The 25,457-nt window shown below is 36.9% G+C and overlaps 1 protein-coding gene across 3 annotated transcripts in view; it reads right to left on the bottom strand.

The window, feature by feature from the left end:
* Window positions 1-25,457, bottom strand: part of LYPLAL1 (lysophospholipase like 1) — an 89,680-nt gene that overhangs the window by 24,442 nt on the left and 39,781 nt on the right. For all 3 annotated transcript variants that reach the window (XR_012001796.1, XR_012001798.1, XR_012001797.1), the window contains one exon: window positions 1,020-1,143. The gene's annotated coding sequence lies outside the window, so the exon portion shown is untranslated. The remainder of the gene's footprint in view (window positions 1-1,019; window positions 1,144-25,457) is intronic.

Below are 25,457 nucleotides of genomic sequence, written 5' to 3'. Positions count from 1 at the left end.
GAAAAGTTGGAGGCCTAGGGTTCATGAAAGTCCATGTTCATGGTTCTCTGGCAATAGAGTTCCTTCAAAAACTTAGTAGTAGGCTTTTGACCTATTTGACCTATATCCAGTTGGTTCTAATTCAGTGAAACTTGTCAATAATCATACCTAATGTTCTTTTCCAGATAAAGTCCTTAGATTGTTTTACTTCACTTCCTCTTTCTGATGACTTTGTCTCTCAGCTCCAGAGTGATTATTTTAGGAGTACAGAAAACCATGAGTGAGAAAAATATATTTAAAAAATTTCATCTTAGCCTCAAAATCAAAAGTTCTTAATCCCCTAGAAAAAGATGAATTGTTTTCTGGCCATAGCAAGGAATAAAAACTTGAACTGGTTTTAAATCCATCCTACGTAATCAATGACAACTTTGCATCTGTAATCATACTTTGAAAACCAATCAACAACACCCTCACTCCAGTGAACACCCTTCTGAAAGCCAGGCAACAACAGTCTTAATATTATAACTGAAGATTAACCTCCAACTTCTGTTTCTGAAAGCTTTCCAGGTCCTGGCTTCCCCAAATCCTGTGTATCTGAGGCCAATCTCTGCTCATAGACTATATATATCTTACAAGCATAGCTCTCCTCTTCTTCATAAGCAATGAATTCAGGGCTTTGTTTGCTTTTTTGTTTCAGTAGTAAGTGATGGTCTCTTCCTTTGACAGCTATTAGTCACCTTCTGAAATGGAAAAGTTTTACTGAACCAATGTGCCTCAAAAATCCCATCTTTTGTTCTTTGGGTTCTAAATGTAACTGGATTTTATAGCTCAAGAAGGCTAAGAATTTCTAGTTATCCAGTCCTTTGTTTCTGCAAAGCTCATGCTCAACTGCTATACCAATGCCCTATAATTTAGGTTTTTGTTTCACCATCAATCCCACCCGATACAAACTTTTCTGTATGTTAAGGTAATTAAAACTAGGCTGTTATTATCAGCCATCTCCAAATCTCAGTGGATAATATGATAAAAATTGTACTTACCACTCATGTCATAGTCTTATATAGGCTGAATGAGTTCTCCTTGGTGGTATTCTTCTAAGTAAAAATTCAGGGATTCAGGATTCTTCTAACTTTGTGGCTTTATCATTATGAATATCTTCACTTCCTGTCATGTCAACAGGGAAAACATCATGAAAGATCTTATGCCACATTCCAAGGATCAGGCCTTTAAGTGATGAACATCATTAGTATCCACATTTCATTGTGGGAAGGGTATGTAACCTTCTTTTATGAACAGGAAGACAGAACAGAATTTGAAACATCTAGGAGTCTTACCACAAAATACCCACTTTTTAAAAAGTTCTTGAAGGTCAACTCAGTTTTCTCTCTGTATCAAGTAAATATTACTTGAACTATTGAGTACAAATCATTGAAAAACAATGAAACTTAGGAGAACTTACTTCTGAAATACACAGTTTAGGGAATTTGGCTTCTATAATTTGAAATCAGAGAGAGTGAAAAGTTATTTTCACCTAATTTCCATCTTGATATTATAGTTCTGTTTATATTTTAATGATGTTTTCAAATAACAATAAATGGAAACAATAATTAGTTCATATGCAAATACATTAAAGAATTTGAACGTGTGCCAACTTAAGCATTTGGGTCATAGTTGTGCTGCTATACAATGAATTTTTACTCTGATACATTTCATAGGAAATCATTTATTTATTTATTTATTTATTTATTTAACCTTTATTTTTTTATTTATTTTTTAAATTTATGATAGTCACACACACACACACAGAGAGAGAGAGAGAGAGAGAGAGAGAGAGAGGCAGAGACAGAGAGAGGGAGGCAGAGGGAGAAGCAGGCTCCATGCACCGGGAGCCCGACGTGGGATTCGATCCCGGGTCTCCAGGATCGCGCCCTGGGCCAAAGGCAGGCGCCAAACTGCTGCGCCACCCAGGGATCCCAGGAAATCTTTTAAAATTGTGTAAAACCCTAGGTCCATCATTAATCATGAACAGTTTCATTTTAAAGTTATGCCTTGATAATTCTAAGGGTTTTTCTATACTTGTTTAAAAACACGTAGTTTCAATATGCACGCATATATAAATTCTGTTTCCTCTAGGCTATTTCCATGGCACATTTCACTAATTTACTAACATTGCCAATTCTTAGGTCCAGAAAGATATACAAAGGAACTAGTAATATCAGAGTTTTCCAGCAGTGATTCTTTTACAATTGCATTATGAAAACCATACAAACACACAACTATAGTGTAGTAAGCTTCAGAGTCCAGTTTATATTTTTCCATATGTTTCAAACCAGGACCTAAAGATTTCTTAGTACATCAAATTGTCTTTTCCCATTTGGAGTCATTGTTTGGTAAGTGTTTAATGATAGTGGAAAAAGTGTGACCTTTTTTTCCCCCCCCAATTAAAAATATTTTATCTTAATGAATCTTTTGCAATCCACTGATTACTGTCTGGTGAGTAAAGAAAAGCCCGGTGATCATATCAAGATGAACAACTGAACAGCTTAAATTATAATTATTAGATTAAATGACTGTGGGGAAAATACTGTAATTTAACTTTATTCCAGGCCTAAATATGAAGAGTTAAAATATGATGATGTATTCTAGAAGCATATTTGAAGAACTGCCAAGATTTCCATTATAATCCTACCTTGTCAGGAGTTTATATTCCATCACATTTAGTTTGGTTATAAATTGGAATATAATACCTAAATCTCACTTTTAAGTTTAGACTTTATCATTTTAAGATGATTACTTGTGCTAGCATAAGAAAACACACACTCCATACTGCAAGTCACAAAAGCACTTCCATGACAATATCCTTTTTTTTTTTAAGATTTTATTTATTTATTCATGAGAGACACAGAGAGAGGCAGAGACATAGGCAGAGGGAGAGGCAGGCTCCATGCAGGGAGCCCAATGCGGGACACTATCCCAGGACCCCAGGATCACACCTTGAGCCAAAGGCAGACACTTAACCTCTGAGCCACCCAGGCATCCCACAATATGCTTTTTCTAAACTGAAAAATGGTGCTTCTCTGATATCTCTGATAAAGATAATTTCATTGGTGTCTTGACCAATTACCCAAACCATCTTTACATTTCTGGCCTCTTCCTATACTTCTAGAATCCCATCTTTTCATCTATTTACTCATTTATTAATTCAACAAATATAAACTGAGCACTTACTATGTGCCAGAAACTATGTTGACTGCTGGAAATATAATCAGAGCAAGCAGGTAGCAGAGGCAATGCACACAGTAACCGCCTGCTTGGGTTTTATTCAGACAGCCTCTATTTGATTTCTCTGTGCTCCCATTTATTTTATAATTTCCTGACGTATAAAATGGAAATAATAATACATTTCATGTCATGATTCCTGACACATAGTAAACTCTGAATGAATGCTAGCTATTATTATCTGACAGTCTTCTTGGATGGGCCAGGAACAGAACAGTTAAGATACAAATAAAAAGAGTAATAATTCTGATGGACTAATTGCCTCGGCCAGACTCTCATCAGTACATCATCCACACATATTGGAACACCTTCTAAAGGTCCTTCACTCTATACTCAATATAACATCTGCCATATTCATCTCTTTCCCTTCTTTAATTTCTGTTTGAATTCATATAGACAATGACTAAAACATTTTTAGATTTAACATTATTTTAGATAATGGTAATGAGCTTATACTTTCATTTTTATACTCCAGTTGTCTTGTTTTATACTAAGTTTATTTTTGAAATGGCTTAATGAAAAAATTAAATGAGATAAGGTTTACATTTTTATTTATCTGTGCGGATATAGGTAAAATAGGACCCTATTTTATTTAATTAACTACTATTTGATTTTTCTGTGATAGTCTCAACATTGTATAGCAGATAGTATGTACAAAGCCTGCAACAGTTCAAGACTTTGCCTCAAAAGCTAAAAAAAATAAACCAAACCTCTATATTTGGGTTATGAGCTACAAATTTGCTTATGAAAGCAATTCTTTCTCAATATGACACATGAAATCAGAACATTCCTTAGGTTAAAAAAAAAAAGGTATTCTGAAGGGAGGATTACTCTGAAGGGTTCATCACAGAATCAAATACACGGAGGTCTGTCAAGTTTTTAGAAATTGTCTTGCCTACCGTTCTCATTTTGAACTTGAGGAAGCTAAGGCAGAAATGTGAGTGATTTCCCAAAGGCCATACAAACAGCATTATCTAGAAGCTAGGTCTACAGATTCTCATTCATACATCTATTCATTCATTTTTCATTCAGTCATTAGTTCATCCATTCAGTAAATACATATTGAGCACCTTTTGTATTAAGGATTGTGATCGATTCTGGGGAGAAAGTAATAGATGAGATAGTTCTGCCCCTAATACAGCACACACTGGGGGTGGGGAGGGGAGGCTGGGCAGGTGCACAGAATATTAAGCAAGGAATTGCAACACAGGTGAAATGAAGGAGGAAGTAAAAGATGTCATGAGAAAACCCAGAAAGCTCAAACTTGGTTTTGCCAAGCTCCCTGTAGGAAGAGAAGTCTAAATTGAAATCTTGGCAAAGGGTGGGAGACAAAAAAAAACTAAAGGGAAGAGAGAGGACAGAGAAAAGAATAGTAGAAAGTTTATGGTCAAACTGGACCCAGCAGTAAGATAACTAATATAACTATATAAAATGGAGGCATCACCACTGTTCTGAGATAAAGCCATATGTTGTAATTACTAATACTGCCAATGTTGTGAAACACAGTATTCTATTATCCAATGAAGTGTGCTGACAAAATCTTTAGTAATTGTAGTAAGCTTTTCCCTACTCAATTTTTTTCTCCCACACACGAGGTCTGAGTCTTTGTTAAGAGCTACAGCTTAGGGGGAAAAAAAAAGGAGCTAAAGCATGGTCAATAAAATCCCCAAAATAATGTTACTTGAATAAAAAGATAATTTTCTGTTATACTGGAAATAAACTATAAAATAATGAAATTTGAAGCTTATAAAATATGTATTTTATTCCACTGATGATTTATTTAGTATGTAGTACCTCACTCAAAATTTTCTTAACCTCAGTTGCAGTTGGAAATTTCAGATGGGTGTACATATCCATTTGTGCTGACCTGATTTTTTATGTTACTTTAACCACTAATTTCCTCTATGTTCAAAATATTCAGTTAACACAGCATTACTTTCTATATAGCATTTTCTGTGAACCCATATAGATACAGCTTTAGGTGTTAAAAGAAATAAAAACTAAAAAAGTGCTTTCTCTTATTATATTCAACTAGCATTTCATTGATTTTAAAGTTCACAGAAAGTTCAAGTGGGTTATTCAACTATAATTCAATTCATTATTTTGGTACTTTATACTATCACAGAAAACTAGGGAAGCTTAGAGGTATATGTTACTAGGTATTGTTACTAGGATTATATGAATGAATAGATTAGTTTAGTGGAGATAATATGAAGTGACTTTTTTTATTTATTAGGAGGTTGTCTTAATGGTAGGTGTACAATAAAGGTTTTGAATGAATGAATGAATGTCTATAAGTCAATGTATGAAATTAAGAGGAGTCCTGATATAGATAACTAAAATCATGCAGGTATTTGTAGGATAACCCTTCATACAAAACAGAGGCATCATTACTTGCTTTGAGGTAGCAGTGAATGCTGTAATTGTTAATACTGCCTATGTCTTGAATCTTAGTATCCCATTATCCAATAAAATGTGTTGAACAAAACTGTGGTAACTGTTGAAAACTTTGCCTCACCCTTTTTTCTCCCCACAGGAAACCACATCTTCTCACATCCAACACCTCTAGACAGTAAGAGCAGTCCCCTGCCTGAAAGGATCTTGTGCTCCTAAATGGATAGAATCCAGACACACATGTTAGTGGATGACTTCAATCATCCCACATGGGACCCATATAGTGCACATTTTCCTTTTTTTTTAATTTTTAATGTCCATATGTTTGTTTGGCTGGAAATCAAGTTTCATTATATGCTCCTATTATTCCACTATATAACAATTTTTATTTATAGGCCATTCACGTAAGAACTAATTTCTTTGATAGAAAGGCAGCTAATGCTGATTTAAGCTCACTATAATGAAAACAATATTGTTGGAAGTCCAAACAAATGCTGAACCCTAGAGCGATGCCTTGGTCCTTTCCCTGATAATGGGACTTCACAATGTCAACCTATTCTCTTGGCTTCCTACGTAAATGTGCAGAAGGTAGGCAGGAACTTTATTAAATGCTAGCAATTCATATATAAAACAAGCATGGTGTACTTAATCTCCATATTGGCTTTGAGAAGTCTTCCTGATGCCAAGACTCTACTTGAATTCAGAGGCTCACACACATAATGAATATGTCTTAGAAAACCATGTAGGAAGTAGGCAATTTTATTTGTGAATGCGCTATGTGTATACATTCACAGTAGTGATGGCAAACTTGATTTCTGTGCTACTATGCAAAAGCATTTTTTGGTCAAGTCACACATTCCAAGGCAGAATGTAAAATAGATTGTCTGAAATATTAAAAGTGCATTGATGTCAAGTCAGATCCTGGCCTATTTTCCCACACTGATCCTTAGGTAATTAGATTATGCTCTGTAAACAAAGGCTTGGCTTGACGACTTCGCTTTCTCATTCAGTGTGGTCTGGTAGTAATCAAAGATGCCTCAGTATTAACTTTGGAAAGTGTACATTCTCAGTGAAAGAAGTTTTGTGTTTCAAGAACGTCACCTTTATGTTTTCAGATGTTTACATTTTTGCTTACAGATGTAGCCACGAGCAAATATATCAGTCCATGTGTGATTTAATGGTGTGGTTATTTCAGCCTCTGCAGAGTGTCTTGTCAGCCACTAAAACCATATGTTTAGCAGTCATGCCCCAATAATATTTTAATTAAATTAATCTCTTCCCCAGGACATCTTAGTCAAAGTGAATTGTGATGTATACAAATGAGAGATCTTGCATTATATAAGAACTACAGAAAAGTCCAGTGTGAAAAATTGATATCTTTAAAAATTCCTTTTGAGTGACTTTAATCTTTATCACATTCTTATTTTCATCAAGTACAAGGATAAAGAAACGAGTAATCTTAAATATGTACAGAAAAGATACAGCTCTCATTTTCCCCCCCAACTAGAGGCTGGATATTATCTATGATCTGTTTGCAAATACACCTTCTCTTACAGAATCCACAATATGCACCCAACCAATGGCCCTAAGTGATATAAACAGTAGTTCAGTAATCAAATGTTATGTTTTACAAGGAACCTTATAAAATATATTTCAATAATTATTAAGAATTTCACAGGAAGAGGATGCCTGATGTCTCTGGCTCTTTCATAACAGTGGGGGCGGGAAACAAAGACCATGGAGTTGAGTTCTGAACAGTTACAGAGGAGAGATCAATTTTTTTTAGCTTAATGTGCAGATTTTCATTATTAACTTTTATAACTTTCAGTATTCACTAATTTAAGATTTATAACATTTCTGAATTTCTTGTTTATCCTTTGTGCATAAATAAATGTGGAACTCCTTAGACTTCGTTCTCTGTGAGTAGTTTATTTGATTAGGGAAAGAATCTACTATTTAAGGAAGTTATCTAATAGAGATGGACATATACTTTTTTAGACTCATCACTAATTTATTGATTCAATAGCTTATGCATAAAATTCTATTAAATATAAATTCTGGTATATTATTACTTTATTTTCCAAAGTTCAAAACAATTTTTTAAAAGATTTATTCATTTATCTCATGGCGAGAGGGGGAGTGCATGGGTGTGAGCAAGGGGAGGGGCAGAGGGAGAGGGAGGAGCAGACTCCCCGCTGAGCAGGGAGCCTGCCTGGGGCTCCCTCTCATGACCCTGAGATCATGACCTGAACTGAAGTCAAGAGTCAAATGCTTAACCGACTGAGCCACACAGGTGGGTCCAAAAGTTCGTAACAATTTTTATTTGCAGCAAAAACATTTTGGTTTGAAGAGCAGTACTAGGATCCATACACTATTACTTTCTTTGTTCTATGCTGTGTATTGGGAACTTGGCAAACTCACATCAATTCAGCTTCAAAATGATCTTAGATCTTATGGGTATAGTTTACATATTTGCCTCTCTTTAACATAAAGGACCCAGGAACCCAGAACATTCAGCAACCTTGGCTCAACATGGTAATTCTTAGTATGGTCAAACCCTAGTTCAACTGACTCCCAAGGTGACATGACAGTTTTTTCCCCCATTGTATTCTTTTCTGTTTTTCCTGGAAAACACACCACATCTCTCCTTTGAAATGCTTATCACAGCTTCTGTCCCCCCAAATGCAGCAGTAATTATAGGCAGAGATAATCACTCCCTTGGAAAGCATTTTTTCATTTTTTCATTGTATTTGTTACACTGGTTTACAAAAAAGTGATAATGTAACATTTACCATCTTAATCATTTATGTGTTCAACAGTGTTAAGCATATTCACAATGTTGTGCAACCCATCTCCAGAACTTTTTCACCTTGCAAAATTGAAGCTATATATACATTAAACAACTCCCTATAACCTTCCCTCCCACCCCAGGGAAAACGACCATTCTATTGTCCGTTTCTGGGAGTCTGATTATCCTAGATGCCTCACTGGAGAGGAATGATACAATTATTTTTTGTTTCATGACTGACCTACTTTACTTAGTATAATGTCCTCAAGCTTCATCCATGTTGTAGCATATGTTAGACTTTTCTTCCTTTTAATATCCCATCATACATATATCCCACATTTTGTTTATCTATTCGTCCATCAAGAGATATTTGAGTTGCCTCACCTGTTGACTACTGTAAACAATGCCACTAGGAGTGGGGATGTACAAATATCTGAGACCCTGCTCTTGAATTCTTCTGGTTATATATGCAGAAGGAGAATCACTGGGTCACAGAGTAACTCTATTTTAGTTTTCTGAGGAACTGTCATGCTGTTTTCCACAGCAGCTGCACCATTTTACATTTACACCAACAATGCACATAGGGTCCAATTTCTTCACATCTTTGACAACACATGTTTCCTTCTGATAGGAGCCATCTTGATGGGTATATAGTGATTAGTCACTGTTTTGATTTATATCCTGAATGACTAGTGATGTTATATAACTTTTCATGTGTTTGTTGGCCATTTGTAGATCTTCTCTGAGAAATGTCTACTTTAAGTTCTTTTTCCAATTTTTATTGTTCTTGTTGTTGCATTATAGGTCTTTATATATTGTAGATATTAATTGCTTCTGAGATATATATTTGCAGATATTTTCTCCTATTCCATATGTTGTCTTTTCACTTTGTTGTGTCCTTTGATGTACAGAAGTTTTAAATTTTGATATAGTCCAATTTATCTATATTTGGCTGTGTTGCCTAGTCTTTGGATGTGCAAGAATCCACTGCTAAATAAAATGTCATGAAGAAGGATGCCTGAGTGGCTCAGTGGTTGAGCATCTGCCTTTGGCTCAGGTTGTGATCCTGGGGTCCTGGGATTGAATCCTGCATCAGGCTCCCCACAGGGAGCCTGTTTCTCCCTCTGCTCATGTCTCTGCCTCTCTGTGTCTCTCATAAATAAATTTTAAAAAAAGAAGTGTCATGAATATTTCTCCTATATTTTCTTCTAGAATTTTATAGTTTGGCGATTATGTTTAAGTCTTTGCTCCATTTTGTCCATGATGTAACAACAGGGTCCAACTTCATGCTACACTCTTTTTCTTAACAGTATGTCTAAATGAACTTATGTCTAAATAGTGGGTATTACCGTTGAGTTACAGGAGTGCTAAGTCATCTGACATAAAGGACACCACCTTATTCCAAATCTACATAGTAAATATCTCCCTAAAACCTCACAGACCTAAGATGACATAGCTAATACTTGTTTAAGAGGAAAGTTGTTTCTGCAACAAATGCATGATGACAGCTAAGAAATTAAAATTTAAAATCTCAAGAGAAAGCTCATCTCCTGAAAACTAATGTCCAGTTTTATGTACATATATATAATGTCATGAAACAGTACTATGAAAATTCTGTACTATTTTCTATGTGTGTATCATGGGGAACATAAGAAAAAACTCTATTTCTGAAAGAACTTCGTATTTCGGGAAAATAAGGCAGCTGGTATATGCCACATAGAAATAATTACACATCCATATTTGCAGATGTTTGACATAGCCTTTACCCTTATGTGAACACATATGTAGTTGCCCATAGGTATTGATGTTGAACATGTAAGGGAAGCAAGCCAAGCTTGTCAAGCAATGCCAGAGAGTTTGCGAAAAAATTGGTGCAGACAAAACATCAGTCTGGTTGTATTTCCCCAGAGAATATTTTTTGCATCTGTTTAAAAAATAATGATCCTTTTTATTTTTATATTTTGTAGCTTTGGTAGTGGCTTTAAAAGAATCAGGAAATAAAGTTTTAATAATGAACATTTTCTATCATTTATAGTGACATCTGTCTTCCAAAAAACCTATTTGCATATAAATATACACACAAATCTACATATGCACATATATAATGTAATATATGTAATATTTATTTTAATAACATAAAGGTGTAACATATAGTGTACATGTAATATATTACATGCATATGTTTTTAATATGTATGTTTTTATGAGTATATTTATATATTCAAGCCAGTCTCTTCTTGATAGAAAATACTAATATTTTCAATCCAGAAAACCTAAATGAAGATACCATGGGTTTTTGACATCCTCATATTTTTGCATTGTTTTAGAGTTTAGGACAGTTATTTCCATTGCTTACAATCACAGTGTTTGATGTTTCAGGACTCTCTTCTAACATGTTTCAAACAACCCTTTCTACATTCTCACCATCTGGATCTCATCCCCATGCATGCAAGATATTCACCCACGTGGCCCTCCATCTGTACAAAATTGTTAAGGGATCTTAAGGATGATTTACTTAAAATTCCAAGCATTTCAATATACTGGCAAGAGGGACTAATTTAAAAGTAGAATTATATTTCTTCAGAAATGCCTTATACAAGTTAGCTGTCATTGTCAGTGGTTTTATTAGCTATTTTCAAGGATTTATATAACTACATTTTGACAAGTAATTTCTTAAAAGGGCCTCTAAAATGACTTCTGAATCAAAACTGTCCACTTGGGTGGGTAGCCAAGTGGGATTCTGTGAGTATGGATGGCACAAGTATTGGATTGAAACTTGCCCTGGCATGATTCTCCTGCAGAATTCAGCTCTTTATCTAGAATAGCCCTTCGTGAAAACAACTTCCCACCACCACCCTAAAGTGTCTTTGCACCAATCCATGGGAACTGAAACTGAACAAATGTGGATCCCTGCTGAGCACTTAGATAACATTTCAGGCATCAAAAGCCAACTGAGGTAATTGAATGAAGTTAAAGGAGACACAGAGACAGATTATTGCAGTTGAGGGTTGGAGGTCATGTGCTAAACTTTAATTACAATTACACTTCAGATTTTTGATGACATGAAATTCGCTTCATATATATTTAAGTTTTGCTGTTAGACACTGTTGAAAATGTATGGTCAAAACAATACAATTCTAGCTAACCTAGTTTTCTTTTGACCAATGGATTGACATTGCTAAACCATTCATCTAGCAGCAGAAAGCTACTTCACAGTTACTAAGTGACGGAATTACTCAGTAATTCAGGTCTTCTATTCTTGTTTTCAAAGTGGCCTCCCTACACAGTGGTTCATGATAGTTCATAAGAGCAAATTTAGAACACTTGGTTATAACACAGATTCAGATATTAGCTGAGATGAAAAACAACAGAGGATTCTCTTTGATGATGAAACATGACTTCTCCCCAATATTCTAATGATTTAAAATCCTGATGTGATTCAAATGTCTTAGCAGCTATAAAATACGGTCACATATTGTTGGCTTTAAGTTCATGTTTATTTTTATTAACATTTTAAATTTAGTTTATAAGACTTGTTACAAAGAGTGGTCCCTGCTTAGTTCTTTTGATTATTTTGGTATTTGCCTACTCATCTCTAAATAGCATGTTTTTAACTATTTTTTTTAAGAAAAAATTTCAGTTTTAGATTTTATCATCTTCTCAGTAGGGAAGAGTGGATTTTTCCTTTTCTTTTACATGTGCTTTGCCCTGTAGCTGTCCCCACGATACTAGAATTCCCCTTTTCATCCTCCTATTTTCACCTCTCTGGCTGCTTTTCATCCATCTATTGATCTCCTTCCCTTCCTCTCATCTGTTTTGTTCTGTCTTTCTATGTATGTGTGTATTTTGAGTAACATTTGTATTTTCTCAATGATTACTGCTTATAGTATTCTAATTATGTAAACTCTATCCAGAGCCAAGACATGTAATATTCTATGATCACATTTCTTTTCTTATATAACTTGTATCTCTGGAGTTAATAATTACCTTATTTGATTTATTGTTTTGCATTATATGTACTCATCACTAATTTAAACCCCTGTCTCTCCTGTCTGAACAAGAAATTAGCACCTTTCTATAGAATGTATGATTTCTCAGGCTTAGAACTTCCGGCAAAATACCTAGATAGTAGGAAAGTCTCATCTAAGATATTGTTAACATTTCCTGACTAGTTTATTTTCTCTCTCTCCCACTAGGCTGTAAGCACCACAAAGGCAAGAACCACATCTTGGTTGTTTAGCTCTATATACTTAACTGGTGTGGCCCCTGGCCCAGAGGACTCACTTGACAAATATTTACAGCATGGAATGCAATGGTTACTTAATACTGTAACTCCTTGATGCTAAATTATCTGAAAAGTTCTATTTCAGAGAAAAATCTTTCACATTTTATTTTCATAGCTAAAAAGCCATTAGGGTATCTTAATAATAACACCATCCTAAGAATAAATTTAAATTGCACCTTTTAAAAATGTTCCCAACCTTCAAAAGGGAATTGTGCACTCTTCAAAAATCTCGGTTTGTCTAGTTAGGAGACTTTGATAATATTGGTTTCAGGGCAAAGGATCTGACCAATATCTAGATGCCTCTGCTGCCCGAATTCCAAATAGTTAAAGATACATTTACTAGCTGGGTTATCGTGGACAAACTATTTATTCAGTTTGTGCCTTAGTTTACTCACATATAAAATGAGGATAATAATGGAACTTACCGGGATGCCTGGGTGGCTCAGTGGTTTAGCGCCGCCTTCGGCCCAGGGTGTGATCCTGGAGACCCGGGATCGAGTCCCACATCGGGCTCCCTGCATGGAGCCTGCTTCTCCCTCTGCCTGTGTCTGTGCCTCTCATGAATAAATAAATAAAATCTTTAAAAAAAATAATGGAACTTACCCTAAAAGATTGCTGTGAAGATTAAAAGAGTAAAAATGCTTAGAAATGTAGTTGAAAAAAAAAAAACACTGCCAGATAACTACTTATCACAGAGATACACTGAGGTTTGTGTCCTATTCTTGAAGCTTGGGGAACATTCATGTAATTTTAGTAAACAAAATAAGAAATTAAATTACATCATGTGGGGAAAGCAATTCTATGCATCTTAGATGATGAAATGTAACCATACTCTTTAAGAAGAAAGTTTTCTACTGTTGCAGGTGTCCCAGAACTTTTTTTGCCTCCTGGGTATCCACTTTCTTTCCAACTTCTTTCTTCTTGGCAGAACCCAGTTTCATTCAGTTATCTGCTCTCCTCAAAACCATGTGCATCACGAGAAGGTGATCCTATTTCCAGCTCTCGGGAATAGACTCCGATTTGACAGAGCAAATCATGATAACCTCACTTCTTTTCTCTGTTTTAGCAATGGGCATGTGACCAACTCTGGCCAATAGCACGTGAAAGGGAGGTCTCCTAGGAGCCTTTAAGGAAGGTTTTGCACTCATAAGAAAGAGCCAGAAAAACAGATGGTTTTTCCTTGACAATATTGTATCTGAATAGAATGCCTGGAACTACCAAGGCCATGAGAGGCCATGAGGACTGACACCACAGCCAGGTCTTGGGATGGCAGTGCCAAGGGATGGAAGGGTCTTGGGTCTCTAACAGCCTGCCTACACGATGGAGAACACTTTGGTTAGGGCCTGCCCAACCTGCGGATTTCTCATTATGTGAAGTAATATATTTATTTAATTCACTTTGGGTCTGCTTTGGCTAAATATTTGTGCCCCTTCCCCAATCAAATTCATATATGGAAATTCTAATGCCCAATGTGATAGTATTAGGAGATGGGACCTATGGGAGGTGATTAGATCATGAGGAAGGAACCTTCATGAATTAGTGCTCTTCCAAAAGAAACTCTGGAGAGATTCCTTCGTCCCTCCCACATGTGAGGACACAGCAAGAAGTCATCAGTCTGTAACCCGGAAGAGGATTTTCACCAGAACCTGAACATGCTGGCACATTGATCTTGAACTTCCAGTCTCCAGGACTATGAGAAATAAATTTCTGTTGTTTATAAGCCACCCAGTCTGTGGTATTTTGTTATTACAGTTCTAATGGACTAAGACAGAGTCTGTGTTTTCTATTACATGCTGTTCCAAAGCATCCAAACTGATAAAATGTCCTTTTAAAATAGACATTAAGGAGTAAGTTATTATTTAGTTAAACATACACTGTTCTCCTTTAAGAAAACCATATCATGGAGAAAGAGTGATACAATAACATTTTTTCTTTTCTTCTATAAGGTGTCAAAATCCAAAGATTATTTTTTAATGTCATTCTTCAACCAATTATTTTCATTGCCAAGTCCTATACAATCTAAAAACATTCCTGTGGCACTTTTCCAAAGCCATGTTGTACAGCAAAAGTTTCCATTTAAAGTATAAGTTTCTTTTCAAATGGGACACACTAAATTTAAGGAAGAGTGGCTGTTCAAAGTGCAAGGCTACAAAAGTCTCAACACTATAATCGACCAAAATGAACCAAAAAATGCAAAAATAGTATTGCAAATGTTAGTACTTAAAAATAGGAAAAAGCCCAAGTTCATTTCACAAACTAAGAAATATTAGCCAGGAAAAATATAATTTAGGTCAGAATCAAAACACACCAGAATCAACACCCAGCTCCTGTTTTTGAAAAAGGAGAGTGGCAGGAAGTAAGTTAAGGTAATTCTGGAAAGTCTTCTGGCCTCCTCTGATTCAGATTTAGATTACTTCTAATGGAGAACAGATGTACCATTAGAATATAAGCTCCTTCAGGGCAGGGATTTCTGTCTGTGTTGTCAACCACCCTACCCTAAAATTTAAAATAATATTCAATGAATGCTCATTGAATTAATAAATACATGTTTTGTAATGTTGGCAGAATTGGGCTCCTGCGAAAGACTATGTTGTTTGAAAAAAGAAAGATGAATGAGGATACTTTCTTGTGATATGCCTTCTCTGTGGTGTGAGGATACACTGTTTGGTGCTCTGGCAGCCATTTTGTGACCATAGAATGACAAGTGTCAGAAAAGAGGCCAATATACTGGGGATGGCAGAGTGAACAGATAGAAAATAGGCTTTAATGATGGTATTGGACAGCTCTACCAAATCTGAGACCACTTCTCCTCCAACTTCCTTCTGTGAACTTAGCATCTATTTTATACCATTTAAGTCACAGTTGATCGGATTTTCTGGAACCACATCATCCTGTACTGACAACTTGCACTTAGAATATGTTTCAGACAAGTGAGAAAGCATTCCATTATTGTATCTATCTCTCAGTCAAGGTAAGATATTTAGGAAAGATAAACATTCAACTGACCAGGCAAGAAAAAAAAGCAAAAGCCTAAAATAAGCCTGTGCTGATGAATAACAGGGTCATAAGAAACAGGTCAGAGATGCACTCAACAGAACCTGGGGGCTAAATTTAGGAAGATTAAGGTGAAGGGGAAATAAAAAATGATTCTATTATTCCTTGTTTGTGGGACTAGGAGGAAAGGTGCCCTCTTAGCTATAATAAGATGAACATTAGGAAGAGAAGCAGAATTAGGGGAAATGATGATCAGGTTATCTATCCTAGAGTTGCTGCTCATGGAATGATATTAACAATATCAGTGAGAAGATATCTAGCAAGTCACTGGAAAATTTGGTCTGGTATTCAAAAACAAGATTGAGTGTCTCAGCTGTAAATACATGAATCAGACCCACCCAAAGATGGGAGTCTTTGTCAATTTCTGTGGTGTGAAGATTCCCAAAATGGCCATTTTCAAGCTACCAGTGGTTTAACAACCAATTTGCAAAATTTCTGAAAATGCCGTAATTGGAAGTCAATAAAAGCTGGCTGTAAAACATGTCAGGAGTAGAATAATCACTATTGTTAGAATTAGAGGTACAGGGATGCCTGGGTGGCTCAGCGGTTTGGCGCCTGCCTTCGGACCAGGGCGTGATTCTGGAGACCCAGGATCGAGTCCCACATTGGGCTCCCTACATGGAGCCTGCTTCTCTCTCTCTGCCTCTCTCTCTGTATCTCTCATGAATAAATACATAAAATCTTAAAAAAAAAAGAATTGGAGGTATATGTACAAATTCATTACACATATATATGTATGTGTATATTCTCTACATATATCATGTATATTACAAATTTTATGTACGTATGGATTCATAAAATATAAATATATGGATGTAATATAGACTATACAGGGCTAATATTTATAAGTATATATACACAATATAAAGTATATATAAATATACATAAATATAGCTGTAAATGTGTATGTATGAATATTCATACATTCAAGGCCAGTGTTTTCCACCGAGAGCCTGGGAACACCAATACCCCCAGAGAGTAAGTCTACTTAGTGCTTATTAATTGGAACCAGAAGTCCTTGGAGAAATGATTGATTCAGTGTTTGGGCAAAAAAGTACAAGATAAGCCCACATTTTTTTTGAGCTGCGAAATAATGCAATTTTCAAAAAATGAGATATGCATAAAATGATACCAAAGCCAACTCAAAAAGGCTCCAAATTGCCAATTTTGGGATAATATCAGTATCCTCGCCCCCTCCCCCCAAAAATTACAACATATTACAGTGACATATTGCAACCCACCAAACAAAAGAGGAAGCCACGAGTTGATTCTGATATAAGTAAATAAGCAAATTAAAATGTTCATGAAGAATTAGATACTGTCATAGTCTCAATGAACCTCATCATAAAATACTTATTAATTGCAAAAAGGAAAAGGATAACTTTATAGTGAATAATCCTGAGGTCACCATACTGGTAAAATGATGAAAATGAGTATTTTTAGTAATGAGATAAATTGAAACCATGACTCATTTGATAGGATACAATGAAAACTACATACCAGCACTTCTATATTTCTGCATGAGAGGAATTAACTCAAATATAATCATAAGGAAACATCAGACAAGTCCAGTTTACAAAAATAACTGGCCTAAAAGCTTTGAGCATCAAGGTAATACAAGTTGAAGAAACACTGTAGAATTCCTCCAGACCAAAGGCAACTGAAGAGACATAACAATTTAATACATTGTATGATCTAGTGTGGACTCTTTTGCCACAAAGGATATAATCAAACATTTGGTGAAAGTTGAATGGGGATCTAATCTAATGAGGATGAGATAGCAGTAATGTATTATTTTGAATTTCTTGATTTATTATGGTTGTACTATGGAACTGCAGAATGTTCTTGTTTGTAGGAAATACACACTAAAGTATTACAGAAAAAAAAAATAAAGTATTACAGGATGATGACGCATTTTGTTGGTAATTTTTTTAGTTCAGAAAAAAAGTTCTTTGTACTATACTTACAAGTGTTTTTTATATACATTTGCAAATATACATTAGTATATTTTGCCTTTCTAGTTGTTACAACACAGCTGTAAGTTAACTACTTCAATGTACATAATATTTTAACTCAATGAAACTATTTTTTCTATATGATTTTAAACTTTCTCCTAGTTAATTCACATTCCTTGTTACATTTATTCTTATGCCAACCATCAAAAATGTCTTGGAAATTACCTCCCCTATTGCTTGGGAGGAGAAAATGAGGCAAAAATAGCTCAGTAATCATCATTCACTAATAGGCAATTAACTGCTGAATATTTATGTCATGGAAGACATCACATAAAATGCCATCTCACATGCATCTTAGAGCTGTCAGCAACAAAGCTGGACCAGAATTTCAGGTCATCTGATATCCACACTGTGTTTTCTAATGACTTGTTATCCCAAGCAGGTTCCACATCAGCTGCCAACTTCATTCAGTTGATAGTGGCTCTTGGAGTGCTGTGTGGAGAAAAAAGAATCTACCTGCCTTCTCAGAGAAGAATGTCTTGCTTAATGATCCATATCTGCTGGAGGTTGGGTGGGGAGCAAAATGTGTACTGGTAGGGTTTTGTTGTTGTTGTTGTTGTTTGTTTTATTCCCGATATTTTGATTCAAAATGTTGTCTTCCTAAAAATAAAATCTAATCTCGAAGCTAACATGGAAGACAGATCACAGACCTGGATTTTTATAAAATAAATTCCAAATAACATCCAAAGAAACCTTCATTAAGAAGTAAGCAGGAAATGATAATTATGTTGTCTATTTATTACATGTCTATTGTGTGGCCATCACAGTAGTGGGTATCAAGGAGGAAAACTAATATATAGCCCTTGCCTTGGAGATCAAAATTTGGAAAGGGTAGAGGACCGACATATAAAGAGTCCATACAGAAATATAGAAAGAGCACAAATTCTTCTGCCAAAGATAGATGGGTGCTTAAAAAGTCAGTTGGAGTAGAGAGCCTTACAAATGGAGGGAATAATATACTGAAGGTAGTCTTGATAAAGTGGCGTATCAAGGGAATTTGGGTGTGGCAGATGCATTGGGAGTCTGTGTGTGCATGTGTGCATGTGTGTGTGTCCATTCATGTGCACTGTGGCATGAGAAAAAAAGAGGGGCAAAAGATAAAGCTGAAATAGTAGGTAGGGACTAGATCATGAAGGGATTTACTGCTTAGCTAGAAAATTATAATAATTATAATTTTATTTTGAAGACACTGGGAAGCCAGCAGGATGTTGTTAGGTGGTGGGGCAGGCCAATAACTCTGACACCATGCTGAAGAATGAATTGATAGAAGAAACTAGAGGAAAGGAGACCCATCCAAGGCATGATGAGATCAGAACTAAGACAGAGACTTTGAGGATGGGTGAAGGCCAAAATGGAAAGATGCTTCTTTGACAGAACATCAATGCATTTGTGAACTGACATGATGCAAAGATGAGAGGTGGGGAAGAATAGAGTATAACCCAAAGATATTAAAGTCCTTTAAAACTGATCACAATAGGAGAAGCAATTCCAGAATGGACAACAAAGCAAAACTTCTCAATTGCTGTGCTGGGTTCTTGGCATTTAAATTTCATTTTAACCCATTTTATAGGTGAGAGAATAGAAACTTGGAGAGAATAGGTTTCTTTTTTAACCCAAATCACACATTTGATAAATGTGAACATTTTGCATTGTTTTTGAAGATATTAAACGGTAGAGTGGCTGCCTGACAACAAAGGGGGAGCTGGAGAGCTCCAGGAGGATGTTCAAAAGATTGGTGTGGAGGACGTAAAGGTATACAGGTGTAGTTATGAAGCTAGCAGCCTCAAGCTGTAGAGGAGGAAGATCACCCAGGGAGAGAATAAAAGGAAAAACAGAACCAAAATTAGCCTCCATGTTAAGGGACTAATAGTAAAGGAGCCATTGAAGGGGAAGCAGAAATAATCCTCAGACCCTAGAAAAACCAGACTGGAAGGTTTGAGTTTCCAGAATCAGGGTTAATTAGAGTGTCAAATCCTATGAAAATATCCAATAAGATAAGGACTGAATAAGGCTACAGGATTCAGAAATTAGAACTCTGAAAAAAAAAAAAAAGATTGATAATATTAACCCTTAAGTGTATACCATGACTTAAAGATTAGGTTGGGCTAGCTATTACATGGAGGCAGAGGGAGAGACCACTACATTCTTCAGCAAAACAGGGAAAAATGGAACCAAAAGCAGCATGCATATAAAATAGCTACAAAGGAAAGGAAATGACTCTGAATCTAAAACATCTGAAATGTATGGGAATTTGTAGCTATACTTTCAGAACACCACCACTATTGCATTGCAGCAGAGTGGAAAGACCATCAGAAAGAGGAATCACTTTTTAGCCTTGCTTATTCAGGACTATAAGTCCGTCCCTTCACTTCTCTGGATCTCAGTTTCCATATGTGTAAAATGATAATCTCTGAATTCCCTCCAGCAATAAAAACCCTTTGATTCTATGGCAGAACTAAGACAATGTTAACCAGCTGCCCTGAAGCACACTTGACATTTCACAGGATAATTAAGAAACCTAAAAAAGAAATGCATTTCAGCTACTACTTGAAATCGATATATTTTTCATTTGCCATTTTAAAATCCTGTTATTAGACTTAACTAGAGATTTATTGCCGTTGAAGTGAAATTTTTAAAGGGAACCATTTATTTGCTTCTGCCAGTTGCATGCCGTGAACTTTGGTTTTAACACTTCTCTCTTGTTACGTGATAGAGAAACTGGCTTAATACTTAATGCCCAGGGGAAAGAGTTCCGTCTCTCATAGACACCCCCACCCAATTTTTCAATTTCAATAATTTCATTGGCAAAAGAAAGCATACCAGAAGTGGCCAAAATTAATATGTCAAGTAACTAATATGTCAAGTGTATCTCTGGTTACAATTGGATAAGCCAACAACTGACTAGAAAAAATTGGGGTGGGAAGAAAGAGGGAAATAGAAAATGAAAACAGAGTGATTTTTAACTAATATGCCTGTAACAGTAGGTAGTGAAAAACCAAATCAAACCAAACCAAAATCCCAATTATTAGTTACAATAACAAACATTGAAGTAGCAAGCTACCTTAAAATCACCCCTAAAATGGGTTTAAAATAAAATGCAAAGTTATCAAATTTGCTCATCACTTTTTAAGAAAGAAAGAGAAGGAAAGGAGGGAAGGAAAGAAGGAAGGAATTAAATTATCGGCAAATACATAAGTCTCTTATGGACAGTCTGCCCAAAATATGATTTCTTTAAGATAAGATGTGCACTATCTATCATAGAACTATTAATTCTATTCTCAAAATAAAAATCTTACGTGGCTTTCACAACCAATCCAAAAGAAAGTCTGACATAAAGTCACAAAAGTCATGCACGTAACAACATGAGGACAGCACAAAGAAAATATACTTTAAAATAATACTTAACATTTTTGTTAAAGTCCCCTCTATTTCAAGTGAAACTTCACTCATTCTCTGAAATACTGGCGTACTAGAAAGGCATGAAGGCTCTGCAGGATGGTTAAATAGAACTTGAAGGAAGTCCATGGGAAACAGTTGCAAACATGTTGACCAAATTGTATGGTCAGTCGAGCAATCATTGTTCTTCCATCTTAATTCCTCTTAATGAGGAAAATTGAGGGAAGTGATTATAGACTGAGGAGAGGGGTCAGAACAACTACCCAAATGATGCCGTGTTTGTTGCTAATTCCCCTCCAAGTGGGAGGGCAGCCTTGGTCTACTCCTTCAGAATAACTAGTGCTAACATTTGTTCTGAATGGGCAGAAGGTTCTGTCCTCTTTCAGAAACAGTTACAGAGACACATACCTACATTGAGTATGAAAGCAGGGCAATTCCCAATCCCTACAAGCAGAGACAGAGACCAGGCAAATTATTAGATCTAACTGGTTCACCTGGAAGATGCAGGGCATCCTGCAGGTTGGTTGCTAAGGAGAAATGGAACAACTGGGCCACCTTATGGCTCAGCCTCTCCTGCAGTCTATCATGCCATCCTAGATTTATTTGAAGATGGTGATAAAAGGCCTCAGAACTTTTGTTTTGTTTTTCTGCAGTGGGCCCTACCTGTTTTAAGGAAGCTTTGGGCCTCCCAGAAAATTTCCCTGAAATAATTTCCCATGGGAACCCACAGAGAGGGCATTGACTGGTATTAAAACTCTTATTGTCCTGGATTTGGCTTACAATGCTGATGAGGTTGATTCCACAAAGAGTGAGACGCTAAAATCGAAATAAATTTTTGCAACCAACTGCCATGCCTCTCAAAACTGAGATGTGATTCGTTTACTGTGTGGAGTCCTCTCCCTCTCTGAACCCCTGTGACCCATCCCTCCTCTTTTGACTGACCTCAGCTGGTTTAAGGAGAAAAGAAGTTAGGGCTAGGGTGATATCTTCCGATTCCCAAAAGGGACAAAAGGCCACTATCTATCTAGTATGTTGAGGAATATTGGGAAGGACAGGGGTTCAAACTGTGGACTGAATTGCCATTTTACTGGGTCCCATGTGGTGATTATACCCCAATTCAACTGATAGGGTTGGGGCAGAGTTCACAGTGGGGAAGGAAATTAACATGAACGTGGGGGTGGAGTCCTCCATGTGAATATGTTGCTGTTTTGGGTCCCAGTGCTGAATGTAGAATTGGTATTGGTGTTGTACATGCTTAGACACAAATACGCATAAGTACCAAGAGGGCTTCTCCTGACTCGGAAGGGCCAGATATAGATATTCTTGGGGCCTTCCATCTTCAACGATCCCTTTGAGCTACAAGTCTTGGTGACTATGTTGCCAATTGGAGCTTCTGGCAAAAGGAGATGCCCCTTGGGGTTTTGGACTCCTTACCTCCTCAGCATAGCTACTGGTTTTACCTCTTTTGAGAAGCAGCTATTAGTTTACTAGGGCTCCTGCTGAAGCTGAGTGCCTGACCCCTGGGGGAACTGCGACTATAACCTGATGTTTCTATTTTGGGGTGGATGGACTCAGACTCAATGATTAATTAACAAAGTCAAAAGGCTCCAGTATGGAAACGGTACATTCAAGAATGCAGCTGGCCTGGCCTCAGAGGCATCCTGGCTCTACATGAAAAAAATGGCAGCTCTTCCACTCCACCACCTGCAGGTTAAGTTGCTGGCTCAGTGGGGCCCTGGGTTCACAGAGTTTCCCCACAATGCTGGGGCTCGCTTCACTGATGGTTTGGCTAAACTGAAATCTGATGGTGTCCACTGGGCAGCTGCAAGTTGGCCTCAAAGCCAACCATTCAGAATTGAAGATGGACATGGTCAGTCTGTTCGGTGGGCAGAACACAAGCCTGCTCTTATAGTTCTGACAAATACTATCCTTGGTAAACCTCATTATATTTTTACTGACTCCGGATTTGTTGCCATGGCCTATTTGGACCGTCACTTGGAAAACTACAGACTGGAAGATTAAAGACACCCCCCTTTGGCACTGCAAACTAAGGAAACAAGTAGTGACTGCTGATTGAACCTTCTGGGTCACTCATATAGATGGAGCTATTTTCAGTTGAAATGGACTGGACTCAAGCTGCTGGTTGAGTCTGCACTACCCAGATGCCACTGTTGCTTATCTGAACCATCATCCTACCAGACATGGTAACACACCAACCATCAGACTGGGTACAAAGTAAAAGATCCTGTTTGAGAAGCATAGGCTACCATCCCATGCTAAACTTTGAGTCCTAACAAAACTTGACCCAATTGGCTCGCAGTGCAGGGAACCACACAGCATGCTCCTAACACATTAATTACATCTGATCTTGGACCTCTTCTTGGGGTTGTAAGGGGTGCCTCATTGCTATTAACACTTTTTTCAGATTGTGTTGCTGTTCCAGCCTGATAAGCTTATACTGGCCACACTATTGTGGCTTGTGAAAGTAATCTGTGTAATATTTTTGGTTTATATTTCTGGATCACTTCCAGCCTGACAATGGTTTGCCTTTTATCACGAAACAATTCAACAATGGGCTGATAGGTATTTAATGGGCTTTTCACGCTCCCCGCAATTCACTGGAATCCGGTAATACTGAGCACTGGGGCATTCTTAAGAACTGACTAAAAAATGTCTGGCTCTACTTCTCTCACTTTCCTCTGGTTCCATACATCTTAGTAAGGCAGTTTGTTCAATGAATGCAAATGTCTTCAGAAAGGGATCATCTCTTCTTGGCTGTTTTCTGAATTAGAGTCAGAATGAAAGTGTTGGGAGATTGTGGCTCAGTGGTTTAGTGCTGCCTTTGGCCCAGGGCATGATCCTGGAGACCCAATATCAAGTCCCATGTCAGGCTCCCTGCATGGAGCCTGCTTCTCCCTCTACCTATGTCTCTGCCTCTCTTCCTCTCTCTGTGTGTCTCTCATGAATAAATAAATAAAATCTTAAAAAAAAAAAAAAGAAAATTCAGGATTCCTCCTGTTTATTCTTGAGTATGAGTCTTCTTTCTCCTAATGACCATCCCAGGCTGTCTTGGTTGGTACACCTTCTGGGAGGCTGCTTAGCCAAAACGAGGCAGGGGATTCAAACTTATTCTGCTTCACAGATACAGATTTATCTGTTGCACTAATATGACCTTAGATCAAAAAGATAATCAGTAACACTTTGAGTATAAGTACTTGCCAAGCCTCCCTACCATGACCCATGTGGGCCAAAGTTGGGGGTGCATAATGGGTCTCTGTAAGTTTTATAAAAATGCCCTTGTCCCTCTTGTATGCAACTCTTCCAGATGAAAGGTCTGGGTATGAGGAGGAAATAACTGGCAAGTGGTGGCCGTATAGCTACTAGATAGGACACAGTTACATTTAAGTGGAGGGAAAACAGCAATTCTGGAAACCGAGAATATCTTAGACCCCAGAAGCTTCACTGTGTTTCAGAACCACCCCTGGGGTTTTCCTCAGGATGGAGAATACCCTGGTATGGTTTTCCCAAACCGTTATAAACATCTTAAATGTAAATGACTGCTGGGCCTGCCATCCCACAACAGAGGACTCAAAATGTGATTGCCATTTTTTCTAATGTTACAATAAGTCTATGGGCCCATAGAAGGTTGGCCCCAGTTCCAAACCCTTCCCTTACAAAAACAAAACACACCTATCCATACATCTTTCAGATACATCTCCATAGCTGTCACTTACTCATTCTGTGGCATGGACAAATGCTACCAAGCTGATGATGTGCATAAACAGCACATGGTGACTGCCCCTGGGCATTCTCTGCAAAAGCAAGGACTAGACTCAATTATTCAACAGAACTTAGAACTATCAGGCTTACCAGCTAGACAGGAATTCACTTTGGATACACTGTCACCTGTGCCCTTGACTGATGGTAGATTACATTTTAAGGGGCCTAACAATTGTAAAGTAGGTGTTAACTTATCTCTGGGAATAACACGAGTATCTCAAATAGATCTCACATGACTATAGAGATCACTCCAAAATGAAGTTACCTTTGTGATTTGTGAAAGTTTTCTAGAGAGGATAACCAATTTGTTATTTATGTATGGCCTAAGGGCTCTGATTGCTACAATGGGAATCATCCAGTTTAAAAAGCTGGTTTGGTAAGAAATTTGTGCCGGTATTTAAAACGATAAATGATTATTCCTCTAGTTTCTGGAAACATTCAGCGTCAATTCAAATCACAGCTATGGTGTTGTGGAGGACACACTGTCC

This window comes from Vulpes vulpes, chromosome 5 (genome assembly GCF_048418805.1).
Source record: "Vulpes vulpes isolate BD-2025 chromosome 5, VulVul3, whole genome shotgun sequence".
NCBI classification, from domain to species: Eukaryota; Metazoa; Chordata; class Mammalia; order Carnivora; family Canidae; genus Vulpes; species Vulpes vulpes.
Note: the sequence above shows the minus strand (reverse complement) of the source record. Positions and strands in the feature narration are given on the sequence as shown.